This window comes from Callithrix jacchus, chromosome 1 (genome assembly GCF_049354715.1).
Source record: "Callithrix jacchus isolate 240 chromosome 1, calJac240_pri, whole genome shotgun sequence".
In the NCBI taxonomy this organism is placed as follows: Eukaryota; Metazoa; Chordata; class Mammalia; order Primates; family Cebidae; genus Callithrix; species Callithrix jacchus.
The window spans coordinates 113,634,471-113,653,763 of record NC_133502.1 but is presented as its reverse complement, the minus strand read 5'-3'; the positions used below and the strand labels follow the sequence as shown (position 1 = coordinate 113,653,763).

General features: G+C 38.0%; 1 long non-coding RNA gene across 3 annotated transcripts in view; it reads right to left on the bottom strand.

The window, feature by feature from the left end:
* Positions 1 to 19,053, bottom strand: part of LOC128932123 (uncharacterized) — a 152,103-nt gene extending 133,050 nt beyond the window's left edge. For all 3 annotated transcript variants that reach the window (XR_013526654.1, XR_013526651.1, XR_008481573.2), the window contains exon 1: positions 18,980 to 19,053. This is a non-coding gene — a long non-coding RNA (uncharacterized LOC128932123). The remainder of the gene's footprint in view (positions 1 to 18,979) is intronic.
* Positions 19,054 to 19,293: the final 240 nt, after the last annotated feature.

Sequence of the window (19,293 nt, the reverse complement as noted above, 5' to 3'; positions counted from 1 at the left end):
TGTGCCCCTTCCTCCTTGTTGATAAATCCTTATTTTTTTGATGTCCACCCATCCATGTGTTCCTGGAAATGAATGAACCACAATGGGTCTAATACAAACACAGGGATTCTACACCCATTTGGCACATGACCCATTCCTGATCTCTGGGTTGGGAAGAGGCTTTGGAGAGGGTTGTCACTGCTAATAAAAAGAGGATCGCTAGAGGACAGTCTCTTTATCATCCAGATATTGTGTGTCTACATGAGAACCCTGGAACTATCCGAGGTAGCTGTCTTGTAAACAAGAGCATAGAAGCCTAAGAGCCAAGTTAACGTGCTGAGCATAACACACTAAAAGACAGAAAGAGCGTGGGTCTTGAATGATATTTGTGAGGCTGGAGAGTCATTCTGGGACTGTTTGTGTATTAATAATAATACAATCCTAGTCTGATTAACTTTGTTATAATGACAATCATCCTAATTAACATAAGAGCAAAACACTGACTTGGCTTTCTGGCTTTCACTTTTTCCTCCCTGTAATTATTTTCACATAGTAGACAAAACAATCCTTTTCAAATTCAGATTTGATAATGGCATATTCTTCTCTTCAGAGTCTTCCTGCAGCCACTTGAATAATATTTCTTCCCTGGCCAGGGACTGTAAGTTTTACACAGTCTCCAAACTCACCTGATTCCACATCCTCCTTCCAACTTCCCTTTTTTCTGCCACCATTTATTTTTTCTGCTCTTACCCTAAGCTTTTTCCTTGTGAGACTGTTGTTCTGACTATTCCTTCTGCTGATCCTCTTGCCTTCCAGATTGCCTGTGGTTAGTTCTTTCTTGTCCTTCTGGCATCAGTTCAATTATCACCTCCTCAAAGAAGCTTCCCCTGAAAACCCCAGCTAAATTATCTATCCTCTCAACCCCAAGCCAGGCTTTATCACATCACCCTCCATTTTATTCTCCTCATAGTACTTATCCCTATTTACAGTTATCGTAATTATTTATTTGCTTACTAATATGTTGGCAATTTCCTCTCCCTAGTATATAAGGATAAAGAGAAGTAGGACCTTGTCAATCTTGTTCACCATATTTTCTTGCACCCTTAGAAAAGTGAAACATCATAAATCCTCAGTAATAATTGTTGATTGGAAAGAAGGAAAAAAGAAAGGAAGGAAGGGAAGGAGGGAGGGAGGGAGGGAGGGAAAGGAGAGGGAGAGAGAAAATGGGGGGAGGGAGGGAGGGAGGGAGGGAGGGAGGGAGGAAGGAAGGAAGGAAGGAAGGAAGGAAGGAAGGAAGGAAGGAAGGAAGGAAGGAAGGACAGAAGAAGGAAGGAAGGAGGGAGGGAGGAGGGAGGGAGGGAGGGAAGAAAGGAATTCTAAGAACCTGAGCCTCAGAACCTAAAATTAGGGGTTCAACTATGCCAAAATTATGTGTCTCACTCTTCTCAGCTTGGCACCTGCAGGTTGAAAAAGGACGGAAGCAGCAGCCCCAGAGTTACTTCCTCCTAGCTTATCTTCTCCAGCAGAAAGATACTCCCTCTCCCAATGTCTGTATACCACTCCCAGGAATGAATTCTAATGGGCCATGTTTAAATAATAAATGTTACTGTGGAATTAATCCTTATGTTTCAAGAAATAGGGTATTATGATTGGCCAGGGCCAGAGTAACACTCCATAACCAGGGTACATTGTGATTGGCAGTTCCACCTGGTCCACAGGGACTGGTAGGAGGGTGGTATAAGGAGAGGTGGGAGGGAAGGAGGGAGAAAAGCAAGAGGAGTTAGAAAAGGATTGCTGGGCAGACAAAATCAATAAACCTTCCCTATGAACTACACTGCACCCTGGCCTTGCCAAAATGTTTTCCTAGTTCTCCAGATTTAAAACACATTCATCTCTAACTTATTACATTAGGATGAGTCCTCATCTATACAACGAGAGTAACAGAAGAGCAAATCAGAGTCTATATGTGCACGCATAACAGAATTACATAAAGAACAACCTGGGTATGCAAAGACATGCAGAGTGGTACAACGAACACTGGAAACTCAGAAGCAGGTAAGGTGAGAGATGGATGAGGAATTTAAAAGAAACCCTCCATGCTGGGTAAAATGCATATTACTCCAATGATGGGTTCACTAAAATCTCAAATTTTACCACTATACAATTTATCCATGTAACCAAAAACCTCTTGTATCCCTAAAGCTATTGAGATAAAACAAATCTAAAGAAGAACACCCTGGTTTCATAATGAGGGAGGAGAGAAGTAGCATTAGCTATCCACATGGTTTTGCAGACATCTCTTGCTAACTATTGGGCCACTGTCATGGCTTCCTGCTACTGCATGGCAACACCCTGCTATCTATTTAAAGTTCTTTTTCCTTCAGTCATCAGTAAAAGACGGCTGCTTCCAACATAAGTCAGCCTCTATTTTCTCTATTCAGACAATAATTCAACCACATGAGAAACCGTCGTGATTCTTATACAAATATACACGACGGTTCAATCACAGTCAGTCTGGCAGAGTAGCATGATGACCAACTTTGGTGAGGACAGGTCTTCCGTCTGTATGGCCATTTCAAGGGACAGTAACTTACAAGGACAAAAGCATGTTCTTGGCTCCAAGTCACTCTTCAGCGGTGCATTTTTAAGGATTAATTATACTGGTAGGATTTCTTTTTCTAACAGTCTGTTTACAAAAATATTGAGCATGCATTACACATCAACATAAATAATTTTCCCCATATCTTTGTCCTCCAAATTTTGCAGTTAATTAAACTAATTTGTCTGTTTTTGTGGGTTGGAAACTCTTACTGTCATCCTTTCCAATCACTACTTATTTAAATTTCATCCTTGGCCAGTTTCATGATAATGTTTATCTGCTCCAGAGGATTTGAAATGAGAGTAACACACAGGGATGCCATTTAAATTCTTTCTTGAAGCTGAAAAAGTCAAGAATCGACTGGCCAGTTAGATAACAAAATTTCCCTTGTAGGATATTTGCTTAAGATAGCTGAGGGCTAATTTAATTCTGGAGTTGCTTATTTGGGTTTCTGTGAGGGATTCCCTGCAGTTAATATGTACTGTGTATAGCAATTCTAAAGAAGCATTCTCTGAGAACATTCTCAAAAGCAGGTTAAGTATGTTGTTTTTTAAGAAAATTAAAATCTGTACAATTTTCTGTCAACATTCAACTCTGGCCAGTTGCCAACTAGAAAGGAGGAAGAGTACCCCTGACATTCCAAGAGCACTCAGATCCATTATTTGGCATTTCATTAATCCATCTGGAGAAAAATGACTTCTTAATTTTGATTCCTTTAAAATGTTAGCTTTAGACCCTCAACCAGTTTTGTATGCTTACCCTACGGAGAATTTCACAGCCCTGCATGACCATAGAGGGCAGCAGAGAACCATCCAGAAGACCCAAGGGAAGGAGGACCTGTTCTGTACATTGTTTTTGTCCTGTACTGTCAGATGCCTTGACATGCCTGTATGGCATGATCCGGCCCCTGCTACCTCACCTGTTCAGCTTCTCCTGAGCTTCTCCTCCCAACAGCTCCCAGCCAGCCAACTTTTACAGCTCTCTCAACCCTTCCCCACTCATCCCATCCCTCTCCAGCTACATTGACACCTCTCAGCTCCTCAAAGGTGTCTTCTCTCCTCTCCTCCCACTCTTTACCAAACTAACTCCTGGTCATCCTTCAAGGCTTAACCCAAAGCCACTGCTCTGGGGCTCCCCTCCTTGACACCCAAGTCTACATCAAATTCACCATTGTGCTCGCTTGCTGAGCTCTTCCCTTCTCCTTCTTACCACAGAGCACTGTTCTCATGGATTATCTGTAATAATATTTTGCTTAAAGTCTCTTTCCCTCTACTGGTTTATAAAGCCCCACAAACAACAGGGACTGGGTGGATATCATTCACTGCCTATCATAATGCTTAGCACAGTTGGCACATAAAGTTAAATAAATACTTGTTGATTCAATAGCTAATTGAAAGATGGTGGGCAAGTCCCTTGAAGTTTATGATCCATCCACATTAAAGATTAGACTAGTTTGTAATTTCATACAGCACAGAAATGCTAGAACTGTAACAACAAATTCAATTACTACTTGAATTAGGGGTAAAAGAAACTGGCCTGGCTGAGCAGGAGATAAGGGGAATAGGGGAGTAAACTAAACCAGCTTCAGCAGCCACTACTGCCAGGCACTGCATTAGGTGCTTTCAGACAGTTTATCTCATTCAGTTGTCATAGCAATCCTTCATCTTTGCTTATCATTTTCCCATTATTCATATTAGAAAAAATGAGACCACACAGATAGAAAGTGGTAGAGCTGCTTGAATCCAAAGCTTGACCATTTGCAATATACTATAAGTTAGGTCTGTGCTTTTAGTTAAAAAAAAAAAAAGGTATAAAAGTTGAAAAGAAAAACAATGAGTGGGAAGATTCCTGAATTTTCCTCCAATCTCTCTAATTAGCCCATTCTCATACTATACATCGTCCCATACCTACCCTTCCCCCTAAACACACACATACACACACACACACATACACACACACACACTCCATACTACCCATTTCCCTGTAAGCAAATAGTTTCTTGAATTCTTGATAATAACCTCCACAGTGGATTAAGTATGACTCTAATCAGAAGCTTTGGTTCTCTCTCTGCATCATTACCTCTTCTCCACTTTTACTGTGGGTCCCTTTTCAGCTGTGCATATTTCAACACTCATTTATGTGCCCATTAAGCCATTATCACCATTTCAGGTTCAGAACAGAATTGCACTTTTAATAAATTATAATAAGTTCCAATTGACTTAAGAGGATAAGCCTCACTTTTTGTTTTCTGCAAAGCCATCTCTGTCCCTACCTTCTGCAATATTCTCCCACTGGAAAAAATGTTCCAAGCAAAAGCTAGACATTACAAAGAAGTGGATGGCATTCAGTGCTGCTGAAACAAGCTCTATGCAGCCCAGAGGGGGATGGGAATGCAGAGACAAATTCCCTGGTGTAGAAGCACATGCCAGAGGTAAGGCCTTCTCTGATTTCCCCACCACCTTCCATCTGTGGCTTTAAGAAGGTCTTGCGGCGGGGTGCGGTTGCTCACACCTGTAATCCCAACACTTAGGGAGGCTGAGGCTGGCTAATCACTTGAGGTCAGGAGATTGAGACCAGCCTGGCCAACACAGTGAAAACCCACCTCTACTAAAAATACAAAAATTAGCCAGGCATGGTAGTGTGCACCTGTAATCCCAGCTTCTAGGGAGGCTGAAGCAGGATAACTGCTTGAACCCTGGGAAACAGAGGCTGCAGTGAGCCAAGATCACACCACTGCACTCTAGCCTGGGCAACAGAGCATCTCAAGATTCCATTTCAAAAAAAAAAACAAAAGAATCTCATGCTAGAGCATATTTTCTGATTTCTTTTTCCTTGACTCCTAGAAGCCTTCACTTTTCTTATTTCTTCCTTATCTATTTGGTTTATTGGACTATATCCTAAAATTATACCTGGAGAGAAAGGTAATTCTGCTAAGTTTCCCAGGCGTGTAATCTAAGGTGGGACGGGGACCTCCAGTGTAAATTCAGAGGCAGAGAGAGCAGCTGAAGTTGAGCTCAAGTTCTCCTCATTCTAGGAGCTCAGAGACTGGACTTTCAAAAGTGAGACTCCTAACAAATTTTAAAATGAAAAAAATTCTAAACAAGTTTACTAAAACTGTGATAAATATGAAGTATGTGCATTAAACAGATTAATGGCCTGTTAATATACAGATAATATAATTTCATAGATTTGAAAGACAAATGCTGTGTTTCACTTCTGGTAAGGGCTGAGGAGCTTCTATCAGACCAACCCATTCAAAGGCTCTACCATCACGAAAAGAAGCAGAAATTGAGGGAGAGAGTTGACACTTGGAACAAAGAAGAAACTTGCCTTGCATGATCTATTTTTTTTTAAATACAGTCCTTTTTTCTAGAGAGCACATAAAGTGCTACATTTTGGGCTTCTACAGTATCTGGGGAGTGAAGGAGCATCCGCTGAAACAACCTGAAGTCTAAGGAGAAGTCAGTGGCTGGGACTAGATTCATCTCAATGCTCATTCACTCATATCTCTGGCTCCTGGACTTGGAGGACACAAAAGCCAGGACTGTCCACTAGAACACCTACACATACCTCCCTACATAGCATGGCTTCCTCCCGGCATTGTGGCCTGAGAGTAGCTGACCTTCTCATATGAAGACTTAGATTCCAATAATAAAATTTACAGCTAACAAGGCAGAAGATATTTCATCACTTTTCACATCCTAACTGGAAAGTCACACAGCATCTCTTCTGCTGCATTATATTGGTTACAGGTAACTCACAATCCCCTAAAAGTCAAGAAGAGAAAAATTAGACTTTACTCTTGTTGGGGTGTGGTAAAATTCTAGAAGAACTGGTAGGATGAAAGATATTGTTATGATCAACTTGGGAAAAGGCAATCTGTCACAAAAATCAGTGATCTAAGATTCTTCCAGAAGAGACTGAAAAAGAAAAACAAAATAAGCCCAGAGTAATTTAAATGAAGAAAATAATAAAAGGCAACAAACATTGAGAAAAATCTTAAGTCGAAACTTTGATTACTTGAAATGAAAATGAAACTAAATAAAAATAAAAACACAACTTATCAACATTTGTGGAATACAGCAAAGCTTAAAAGAAAATTTATAGAAAAGAAAATGATCTAAAGTCAATAATCTAAATTCCCACCTTAGAAAACTAGAAAAAGAAGAGCAAATTAAATCGAAAGTAATGGAAGAAAATAAATAATAAGAATTAAGCAGAAATCAATGAAGATTAAAAAAAAATCAATGGTGAAAATCAAAAGCTGGTTCTTTGAAAAGAGCAATAACATTGATAAGCCTATAGCCAGGCTAAGAAAAAAAGAGGGCACAAATTATTAATATCACACGTGTAAGAAGGGGCATCACTACTGATTCCATGAACATTAAAAGAATAAAGAAATATTATAAATAATTCTATGCCTACAAACTTGATAACTTAGATGAAATGGATGAATTTCTTGAAAGACATAAGCTGCCAAAACTTACACAAGATACAGACAATTTGAAAAGGCCTATGTCTATCAAAGAAGTTGAATCAATAATTAATATCTTTCTAAAATAGAAAACATTAGGCCTCGATAAGTTTATTCAAAAATTCTACCAAATATTTAAGGCAAAAATTATACCTATTTTCTACAATCTCTTTCAAAGGATAGAAGCAAAAGGAGTACTTCCTAATTCATTCCATAAAGCCAGCATTACCCTCAAACCAAAACCAAAGATATTATACAGGAAAAAAACTTTTGACCAATATATCCCATGAACATAAATACAAAAATCTTCAACAAAATACTAGCAAATTGAATCCAACAATGTATGAAAAGAATTATACATCATGACCAAGTGGGATTTATCTCACATGTGCAAGACTGGTTTAGCATTTGAAAATCAATTAATGTAATTCATCACATCAACAAAGCTAAGAGAGAAAAATAACATGATCATCTTAATAGATGCAGAAAAAAGTAATTGTCAAAATCCAATACCCATTCATGATTTTTTTAAACTCTCAAATAACTAAGAATAAATTAGAACTTTCTCAACTTAATAAAGTATATCTACAAAACACCTCCAGCTAAAAAGAGTACTTAACAGTAGGAAACTAGAAGCTTTGCCACTAAAATCAGGTACAAGGCAAGATGTCCCCTCTTGCTGCTCCTTTTTGACACTGTACTGAAAGTTCTAGCTAGGGTAATAAAACAAGAAAAGTAAACAAAAGGTATACAGATTGGAAAGAAAGAAATAAAACTATCTTTTTGGCAGATGACATGATCATCTTTGCAGAAAATCCAAAAGAATTGATTTTTTTTAAGAAAAAACTTGATAACATATAATTATAACAAGGTTGAAACATACAAAGCTAATATAAACATGTTAATCACTTTTCTGTATACCAGCAGTGAATATGTGGAATTTGATATTTAAAACACACTTTTACATTGGCACTTCCCCAAAATATTATATAATATATAATTTAATTATATATTATGTATTTAATTTTATATATATATATATCTCTTCCACATATACAAGATCTATATGTGGAAAACTAAAAATCTGATGAAAAAAATCAAGAAAAAACTAAATAAATAAACAAATATTCCATGTTCATAAATAGGAAAACTCAATATTGTCAAGATGTCAGTCCTTCCCATTGATCTATAAGTTCAATGCAATCCCAATCAAAATCTCAGCAAATAATTTTTAGATATCAACAAATCGATTCTAAGGTTTACATGGAGTGGCAAAAGGCCTAAAATTTGCCAACACGATATTGAATGAGAAGAAAAAAGTGAAAGGACCAACACTATCTGACTTCAAGACTTACAATAAAGCTATAGTAATCAAGACAGTGTGGTATTGGTAAAAGAACAGACAAATAGATCAATGGAACAGAACAGAGAGCCCACAAATAGACCCATGTAAATGTAGTCAATTTATCTTTGACAAAGGAGTAAAAGCTGTGGAAAAAAAAATTTTAACAAATGGTGCTAGTACAACTGGGCCTCCACATGCAAAATAGTGAACCTAAACACAGATCTTACAGTCTTCCAAAAATTATCACAATTGGATCATAGACCTAAATATAAAATACAAAACTACAAAATTCCTAGGAAAAAACAGTGGAAAAAACTTAGATGATCTTGGGTATGGTAATGTCTTTTTAGATAAAACACCAAAGTCAAAATCCATGAAAGAAATCATTGACAAGCTGAGCTTTAGTCAAATTTAAAAGTTCTGCCTGCAAAAGACAATGTCAAGAGAATGTGAAAACAAGCTACAGACTGCAAGAAAATATTTGCAAAAGACATCTTACAAAGAACTGTTATCGAAAATATGCCAAGAACTCCTAAAAGTCAACAGTAAGAAAACAAAGAGCATGAATAAAAAGTGGGCCAAAGGCCTTAAGGGACACCTCACCAAAAAAGATATACCGATAGAAAACAGGCATATGAAAAGATGGACCATGTCATATGTCTTCAGGAAAATATAAATTAAAACAATAATGAGATACCAATACACACCTATAGGAATGGCCAAAATTCAAAATATTGGCAACACCAAATGCTGGCAAATGTGAAATAAGAGAAACCCTCATTCATTGCTAGTAGAAACGTGAAATGGTACAGCCATTTTGGAAGACAATTTGGCAGTTTCTCAAAAAACTAAATATACTCTTGTCATATGATCCAGCAGTCACATCCCTTAGTATTACCCAAAGGAGTTGAAAACTTGTCTACACAAAAAGTTCCATAATCATATTTATAGTAGCATTATTCATAATTGACAAAACTTGTAAGCAACCAAGCTCCTTCTTCAGTAGGTGAAGGGATAGACTGTGGTACATCCAGACAATGAAATAGTACTCAATACTATATATATATAATATATTAATAATATAAAATTTAATTATATATTATAATTATATTAAATATATAATTAAAGTATATATTTAATTTTATATATATATATATATATATATCTTCCACATATACAAGATCTATATGTGGAAAACTAAAAATCTGATGGCCTCTGGCTAAGATTTATAGAACTAATATGAATGTTAACACAAACTGTTTCAGAAAATAGAAAGAGACTGCTTTCCAACTCATTTATGAAGCTCATATAACCTTGATATAAAGCTTGATAAGGAAATTACAAAAAATTTTAAAATGATTGAATATCCCTCATGGAAATAGACAGAAAAAAAAAATCCTCAAAGAGATATTAGCAAATCATATATAGAAATATATAAAAATTTATATATGTAAATATATATATATATAAACTCCAATTGCAGTTTATTCCAGAAATATAAGGTTGTATATTTCTTGGATAAACTAACACTGGAAAGTCAATATAATTCATTATATTAGCAGATTAAGAGAGAGAAACTATTTAAGCATTTCAATAGAAAAATAAGAAACATTTGATAAAATGCAATGGCCATTATGCTAGAATCTCCTAGCAAATAATAAATACAAAGGAACTACATCAATCTGACAAAAAACATCTAAGAAAACCCATTATTAAACTTCATGGTAAAATATTGAATGCTTTCCCCATAAATTGTTTTGAGAAAAGCACTTTTTTTTAACTTCTTCTCAGTATTGTACCAAAGATCCTATCTCATGCAGTGGATAAGAAAATAGGCATAAAGATCAAAAAGGAAGAAAGTAAAACCAATTCATCTCTATTCACAGATGACATAATTGTTTACTTAGAAAATTCTAAGGATCTACAAATCTATCAGAACTAAGAGAATTTTGCAAGGTCACCATACAAAAACCAATTGCATTTTTGTATATTTTTGGTAGCAAATTGGAAAATAAATGTTCCCCAGAACTTAAAGTATAATAAATAAATTTTTTAAAAAGAAAAAACAATATTTCCAAACAAATTTTTTTTAAAAAGAAAGAAAAAATGTTTCAAAATTTTACTTACAGGCCAGGCGCAGTGTCTCATGCCTGTAATCCCAGCATGCTGGGAGGCCGAGGCAGGCAGATCACCTGAGATCAGGAATTTGAGACCAGCCTGGCTAATATGGTGAAACCCCGTTTCTACAAAAATACAAAAAAAAAAAAAAAAAATAGCCATTTGTGGTGGTGCACACCTGTAATCCCAGCTACTCAGGGGGCTGAGACAGAAGAATCACTTGAACCCAGGAGGCGGAGGTTTCAGGGAGCCAAGATCACGCCATTGCACTCCAACTTGGGCAACAAAAGCAAAACTCCATCTCAAAAAAAAAAAAAAAGATTCGCTTACAATAGCTTCAAAAGCCATAATGTAGTTAGGAATTAGTGCATCAGAAGATGTACAAGACTAAAAACTACAAAACACTGCCCAGAGAAACTAAGGAAATAAAGACTGATAAGATCTTTCGGAAATTTTTGAAACATTTAGAAATAATGTTGAAAATGTTATCATATTCATGAGTTGGAAGACTACATTTTTATACCATTTCTTCCCAAATCCCAGCAAAAATGCCACAGCCTGTGTTGTAGAAATCAAAAAGCTGACTCTAAAATGTATGTGGAAATGCAACGTACCTAAAATAGAAATAACTTTAGAGAACTGATACTAACCAACTTCAAGATTTACCCTAACGCTACAGTAATGAAGACACTATAGTACCAGCAGAATAGAAAAATAGACCAATGTCAGACACCTATAAAATAACTTGGTTTCCAACCAAGGAACCAAAAAAACCTAATGATGAAGGAAAATTTTTTTTTAATAAATGGTCTTGGAGCAGTTGAAAATCCATATGAGAAAAAAAATTAGTCTCAACCACTATACACCATAAAAATTACTTTGAGATGGACTATAAATCTAAATACAGAAGGTAAAACTTTAAATTTTCTCTTCAAGAAAACAGGAAATTATCTTCCCAAGTTAAGGAGAGACAAAATTTTCTGAAGTAGAACACAGAAAGCAACAACCATAACAGAAAAATTGGATAAATTAGACCATCAAAATTAAAAATGTCTGCTAATCAAATTCAACATTTCAAAAATGCACAGGCAAGTCAAATACTGGGAAAAATAATTTCACAGCATAAGTCTAAAAGAACTTGTATTCAGAAAAGAACGCCCGGAATTTAATGATAAAAAGAAAAACTCAATTTTTAAAAGGGGAGGGAATATACTAAATAACAATTAAATGCAGTATGAGCTGGGTACGGTAGCTTACGCCTGTAATCCCAGCACTTTGGAAGGCCAAGGCGGTGAATCACTTGAGGTCAGGAGTTCAAGAACAGCTTGGCCAACATGGTGAAACCTCCTCTCTTAAAAAATAAAAATAAAAAAATTGCGCGGGCATCATGGTGCACACCTGTAATCCCAGCTACTCGGGATGCTGAAGCATGAAAATCAGTTGAACACCAGAGGGGGAGGTCACAGTGAGCCGACGTGACAGAGTGAGTTTCTGTCTCAAAAAATTTTTTTCTTTTAAATTTTTAATGCAATATGAGATCCTAGATAGAATCTTGAAACAGAAAAACTATGGGAAGCTGGTGCATTTGAATCAAGTCTAGTTTAGTGAATAGTATTGTGCCAGTGTTAAGGTCCTGGTTTTGTCCATTGTACTATAGTTAAATGTGATGTTAACATTAGAAGAAACCAGATGAAGCACATACATGAACTCTGCACCATTTTTGAAAGTTTTTTTGTAAGCCTAAAATTAATTCAAAATGAAAAGGTGTTTTTAATGGGGAAGATTTGAACTGACACTTTAGAAATGGATATATATGAATGGCCAATAGCACACAAAAAGTGCTCAAGTAATTAGTCATTGGGGAAATACAAATTAAAAACACAATTCTAGTATACTCCCATAGAGTAGCTAAAATGACAAGGACAGATAATATCAAATAGTGGCAAGAATGCACAACAACTATAACCCTCATTCCTTGTTGATGAGAACGTAAAATATGACCAATTTGGGGAAAGGTCCCACAGTTTTTAATAAAATGAAACAGATACCCACTCTACTAATTTTACTCCTACATATTTATCCCCCAAAATGAAAACATATGTCCACAAAAAAGGCCTGTACTAGAAGGATGACAGCAGTTTTATTCACAATAGCTCTAAGTGGGAAACACTGCAGGTGTCCATCAGCAGGAGGATAAGAAGCCATATCATATGATATAATACTACTCATCAATTGAGACCTGCTAATGCAGTCAATGATATAGATACATCTCAAAAATAATACGTTGAGTGAAAGAAGTCTTACATAAAAGAATAAATACAGTAACGATCCATTTATATAAAGTTTTAGCACAGAAAAAGCTAATACAGAGTGAAAAAAATCAGAAGAGTGGTTGCCTAGGAGTTGTGACAATAGTTGTTGACTGCATGGTGGCCTGAGGGAACTTTGGGCTGGGCATGTAAAATAATGCCTATTTTACATGTGTAACCCAAACCCCTATCAAGATATAAAACATACCTGTGGCCCAGGCTGGAGTGCAGTGGTGCGATCGCAGCTCACTGCAACGTCTGCTCCCCAGGTTCAAGCAATTCTCCTGCCTCAGCCTCCCAAGTAGCTGGGATTATAGGCATGTGCCAGCACGCCCAACTAATTACTGTATGTTTAGTAGAGATGGGGTTTCACCATGTTGGCCAGGCTGGTCTTCAACTCCTGACCTCAGCTTATCCACCCACCTAGGCATCCCAAAGTGCTGTGATTACAGGTGTGAGCCACCACAGCCAGCCTCAAATGATACACTTAAACTTTGTACATTTCATTACATGTATATTTTACCTTAAAAAACACAAATATTGAACACTAGTTAATGATATGCATGCTGAAGTTCAATAATTAAGTATACTGATACTGTCAAGAACTTTGAAATGCACTTAAAAATAAATTGATGCCTAAATAAAGGGTTAGGTAGATGCAGACATGTGTGACAAAGCAAACAAAGAAAAATGTTAATTTGAAAATCTAGACCATGGGCATATGGATGTTCAGTGCATAATTCTTTCAATTTTTCTGACTGTTTGGAATTTTGCATGTTGGGAGAAAACAGATAAAGGCAGAACTAATTTTTTAAAGTGAATTTATTTTACACAGTGCACAGTGTGATATAACAAGTTTGAAGTTGAATGATGAACAATTACTTCTTAGCATGCTGTCGGTGAGTCAACATTACTTCATTTATAGAGAGTAATAACTAACTTACACTGAGGTCTTACTACCCTCCTGCATTATTCTAAGCACTTGGGATGGGTTATCTCATTTAATCTCCACAGCAGCCAGTCCCTCCACTAAACCATATGGCAATATAGTGCAAATTAGAGTACACTCTTTCCTCGAGACACTTTACCGCTGTCTGCCAGAAAATTGTCATTGTAACTCCAGACTTCTACATGGCTCAGAAGTAAATGACACTGCTGGGCTTGAGCAATGCATGGCTTGCACATTAACTGGTATCCCTGACAAAAGTCCTGTGAAGTACCATTACTATCCCCAGGGTAATGTCTGGCCAATCCTACACATATAGCAGTGGTTTAAAATATTGAAATATTTACAGGTGGTAAAAAAATCAAAACACAAGCTTCCTGTGTGTCCTCAGCCACTGGGGTCATCTGGGCACTTCCTTTAGGACCCTCTGCATCACTCCATGTTTAGTAACTAAAGGATTAAAGAGGGTCCCTGGGTCCTTGCTCCAGGACCAGTGCTCAAGTCTACTATGATTGGTCTAACCAGGTATCTATGAAGATTATTACGGTTTAACAGCTTGACTGATTATCCCTGATTTACTATTGAAGAAATTGAGAGACAAAAATAAAGTAACTTATGAGAGATCTCAAAGTTCATAACCTGTAAAAACAAGATTTGAATTAAGTATTCTGGCTTCATATTTAACCACTATATCCAAGTTCTCATCATCAAAACTCTCAATGCAAGACTCATCCAAGACTGTCCTCCTGGTCTGCCTTGATCAGCCTTGGTGACCAGCTCTGTGAACTGTCCTAACACATACTGGCCTTTGGGTGACTCTAATCAGAGGGAAGCCCCCATGAGGGACACTGAGTAAACAGTCTCCTCACCAGGCCTTTGGGCAGAAACACTGGGATGTAACAACCACTATTAGTCTGGGTTCAGAGTGCCACATCCCCAGCTCAGGCTGCAGGTCAGAGCTGGGAGGATGATATGGTTTGGCTCTGTGTCCCCACCCAAATCTCATCTTGAATTATAATCCCCACATGTGAAGGGACGGAAGTGATTGGATTATGGAGGCAGTTTCCTCTGTGTTATTCTCATGATATTGAGTGAGTCACATGAGAGCTGATGGTTTTAAAACTGGCAGTTTTTTTCTGTACTCCCTCTCACTCTTTCTTGCTGCCTTGTAAAGAAGATGCCTGCTTCCCCTTCCACCATGATTGTAAGTTTCCTGAGGCCCCCACAGCCACGTGGCACTGTGAGTCAATTAAACTTCCTTTCTTTATAAATTACCCAGTCTCAGATAATATCTTTATAGCAGTGTGAAAGTGGACTAATACAGAGGATTACTGCAACTTAACTCAGGGTAGACAGGCAGCAATTTCCGTGTGCCTCAGGTACATGCTGCTCTTGAAAGTGTTTGAAGACCTTGTGCCTTGGCCTCCCAAAAGCTCTGGGACTGGTAAATGGAGGAAGCCCCGGTGGCCTTCATGATCTCTTTCGTCAGAGTGGGTGTTTAATGAGCCCTACCCTCATCCTTCCTCATGTTAATTAGGACTAGACCTGATCTAACAGAATACAAGATGTGATTGCTGTCCTCAGGGATTGCCCATTGAATCACAGCCTGCAAATGAACACAGAAGAATCACGACTGGCCAACACAAAATTCTTTATCTTTCCCAGAACAAGATCAGGTCAATTATTTTAGGGAAGACTCTCTAATAACTACCGTTTCTGCCAATCCACTGTGCCATCCCTTTCTTACAGCAACAGACCACAAAGAGATGGACTTGGGATTCTAGCTGGGCCAGATGGAATCATCCCCCAGGATTCTTTCCCTCTATGATTACAAAGCTATATGATAGAAGCCCAAAGGTTGTACAGATCAAATTCCAACTATACCTGACAGCCCATCAGTGTGCTCTAGGGGTGAAGGAAAGCAACAAGCAGGACCAACGGAAGCAAAGAAATAGAAAAGAGGAAAACAGAGAGGGAGGGGAAAGCCCTGAGAGCCTTCAACTTTCTTCTTCCAAAAAACCCAACTTGTCAGCAACTGCCCCTCCTGCTATTTGGCTGTGAGGGTCTACACAACCTGAGTTGAGTTTCTGTCACTGACATTCAAAGAGCTTTGACTAACATAGCTAAAACTTCCCCATACACATTCAGAATCAATCCATGAATGCTAGAGGAGTGGGGGGATTACTTTTTTGGTAATATTTGATCTAGAATTGGGCCTTGAAAAATAAAAATTTTATAAGAGTGAAATGAAGAGATGAGAGAAATCCACATCAATTTGAGTGATGGGCCTGCAACTGCAATACAAATATAAATCCAGCAGCTCCTGCTATGTTTGGTGAGCAGAAAATCTTGAAAAATACTTGTTAGAATAATCAATAAGTTAATGAATGAAGGAATGAATATAGTATAGGGAGTAGAAATAGATGCTCACCCAACTGCCAAAAAGCAGCACATACACCACATACACATCAGAAAAGTTATAGGACTGTATGAAATACATAAAGTAAGCTATAGAAAGACAAAACAGGAAATTATTTTATTTATCTTGGGGCAAATATAAAATAATAACCATGTTTTATCAACATAGAAAATAAAGCCTAAGCAAGCTATCTTACAGAAGTGTCTAAGACTCCAATGTCTGAGTAATCTGCTCCTTTACCCTCCAACAGTTCTCACTGTTATGCCTATGAAGAAATGGATAACTTCATGTAAAAAAGAGGCAGTGGTAGAAGGGTTTTGAGCAGATAGAAAACAGTATGAGAAATAGATTTAATGAAGAGCTACTGCTCTGCAAGATAAGTAGCCTAGTTAGGATGAGAAGGTTTAAGTGTGAAAGGTTAGTTGAAAAGTAGATGGGGCAGTAATCCAGACCCATGAGCAATGTGAACTGAGAGGGAAAGATCAAAGTAGGAGATACTGAAGGAAAATAATTGCCAGTGTTCTTGATTGGGTATAAAGGATGAAAGAAAAAAAAGTGGAAAAGATCTTGAGTACTTATAGTTGAAACTTCCCACCTAAAATGTCACTCTCTTGTACCAGCTTCATCTTCCAGATAAGAGAAATGGCAAATAACATCCTATTCTGAAATTCTCTGTAAGTCAGTCACTCAGAATGCTGATGCTAAAACAACTGTCATTGAGAAGGACGTTTGTGGCCTTGTGTTCATCAAAGAGGAAGAGAGATGAGAATCACTGCTCAGAGCAACTCTGCTGTTACCCACAACCTGGCAGTCATTTACTGTGTGTGCCCAGCTGCTGGCTGAGTTGTTTGTTTTCCATATAAACCTCCTATCTCTACACTAAACCAAACAGAGCCTCAAAAAATCCCTTCTGTGGGGCAAAATATGCTCATGCTTAACTGACAGAATAAAAATCAAAACGCCGCATGGTTATGGAAGAACACTCACCTTCTCTTGGACAACTTTCTTCTCTCCACCTCATCCCTGATGACTGTTTCCTAACCCCATCCAGGGCAACTGTTGCCTCTGGAACTGCTGCTCATCAACCCAGTACCATCTCCTCCCCACCATGCTGCCACTTCTCACCAACAGAACACCTGCACCACTGCATGCAGCCCTGGGCCTAACCCAAAGACTACATTTCCCTGCCTCTCCTGTAGCTAATATGCTTAAGGAACACTGACGCTGTGGTGAAATATGATCTTTTTGCTCTTTCCCCTTTCAACTTCCGTAACACCAAAATGTCTGAGAAGCAGACTGGAATCCCAGCAGCCATCTGAGACCATGAGATGATGTTGGAAACAGCAACCACATACCAACAAGACAGAGCAGAAAGGCAGGGAGCCCAAGTCCTTCCAGACCCCCTTGAACCACCGCCATAACAACTTAGGGCCATCTGTTGGGTGTCTATTACTATACATTTCAGCTCATCGCATCCACCCCTGTTGAGAGGGTCACTTCATAGATTTTGAAACTGAATCACAAAGAAGTTAAAATGATTTTCCCAAAGTCTCATAGATGATGAGACCTGAACCCAGGACCCAACTATCCAATGCTTATCATACCAGAAAGACTTAACCAGAAGGCCCTAGAAGTTGCTTTCAGCTACAGACACTGTGGATTAATTTCAGTTTCGTTTTCTTTATCATTTTGCCCGAAGTTCTCTCTAGAAAGGTCTTGCTACCACACTCAGGTTCTTCCCAGCAAAGACCAAATGTCTGCTCTACCCTATAAGGAAGAAACTTATGGACCTTACTACCAAGAGGAGAGAGGCTATGAACAGGCATTATGACTATAAAGTTTTGTAACTAAGCTATAGAAACCAGAGCAAACTTTCTCCAAGCACATCAGAAATATGGGCCTGCTGAGCAGTCTCCTCAGAAGGGAAGAGAAGGCCAGGCGGGGTGGCTCATGCTGTGATCCCAACACTTTGGGAGCTGAGCAAGATGGACCACTTGAGGTCAGGAGTTTCAGACTAGCCTGGACAACATGGTGAAACACCATCTCTACTAAAAATACAAAAATTAGCTGGGCCTGGTGGCACACTACTTGGGAGGCTGAGGCAGAAGAATCACTTGAACCCAGGAGGCAGAGGTTGCAGTGAGCCGAGATCATGCCACTGCACTCCAGCCTGGGCAACAGAGTCAGACTCCATCTCAAAAACATAAAAAATAAAAATGAAGAAAATTAAAGAAAGAATGGAAGAGAAGTGATTTCATCAGGAGATTGTGTGACTTCCCCCATGACTGGACCCTGAAGGCTTTTGACTTCTTAAAAAAAGCCACAGCAACAGCAAGTCGGATGCCACACTACTAATGATCCATCCAAAATCAAGGACTGCAGCCTCAGTCCCAACACTTTGAAATCCTGTCTTTCAAAGGAAATACCTCCATCTTTAAATCTTTATTGCCCTACGTTGTACAGGGCATTTTCTGTACTAGTTTGTTTGGGTGATAAAACAATTAACAAACTACCTTATATTTACAGTTGACCCTTGAACAATGCAGGGATTAGGAGTGCTTATCCCACACACAGTCAAAAATCCACATATAACACTTCACTTCCCCAAAACTTAACTGCTAATAGCCTGCTATTGACTGGAAGTCTAACCAGCTGACAATCAATTAACACATATTTTGTATGTTAATATATTACATACTGTATTCTTACAATAAAGTAAGCTAGAGCAAAAATTTAGACAATCATAAGAAAAAAATTAAGAAAATCATAAATAGGAGAAAATATATTTACTATGCATTAAGTGGAAGTGTCATCATCAAGGTCTTTGTCCTGGTTGTCTTCAGAGTGAGTAGGCCTAGGAAGAGGAAGAAGAAGAGGGATTGGTCTTGTTGTCTCAGGGGTGGCAGAGGTTAGTAGGTGGAGGAGATGGAAGGTGGGGCAGGCATACTTGGTGTAACTTTTACTGACCTAAGCAGTTAAAGCCTGTGGTGTTCAAGAGTCAGCCATATATTCATTTTCTATTTCATGCTTCTCCGTTGGCCCACGTTTTTCTTTCCCAAATCCATTCCTTTTTTAAAAAAAATCTTTTGAAAATGTGTGTGCGT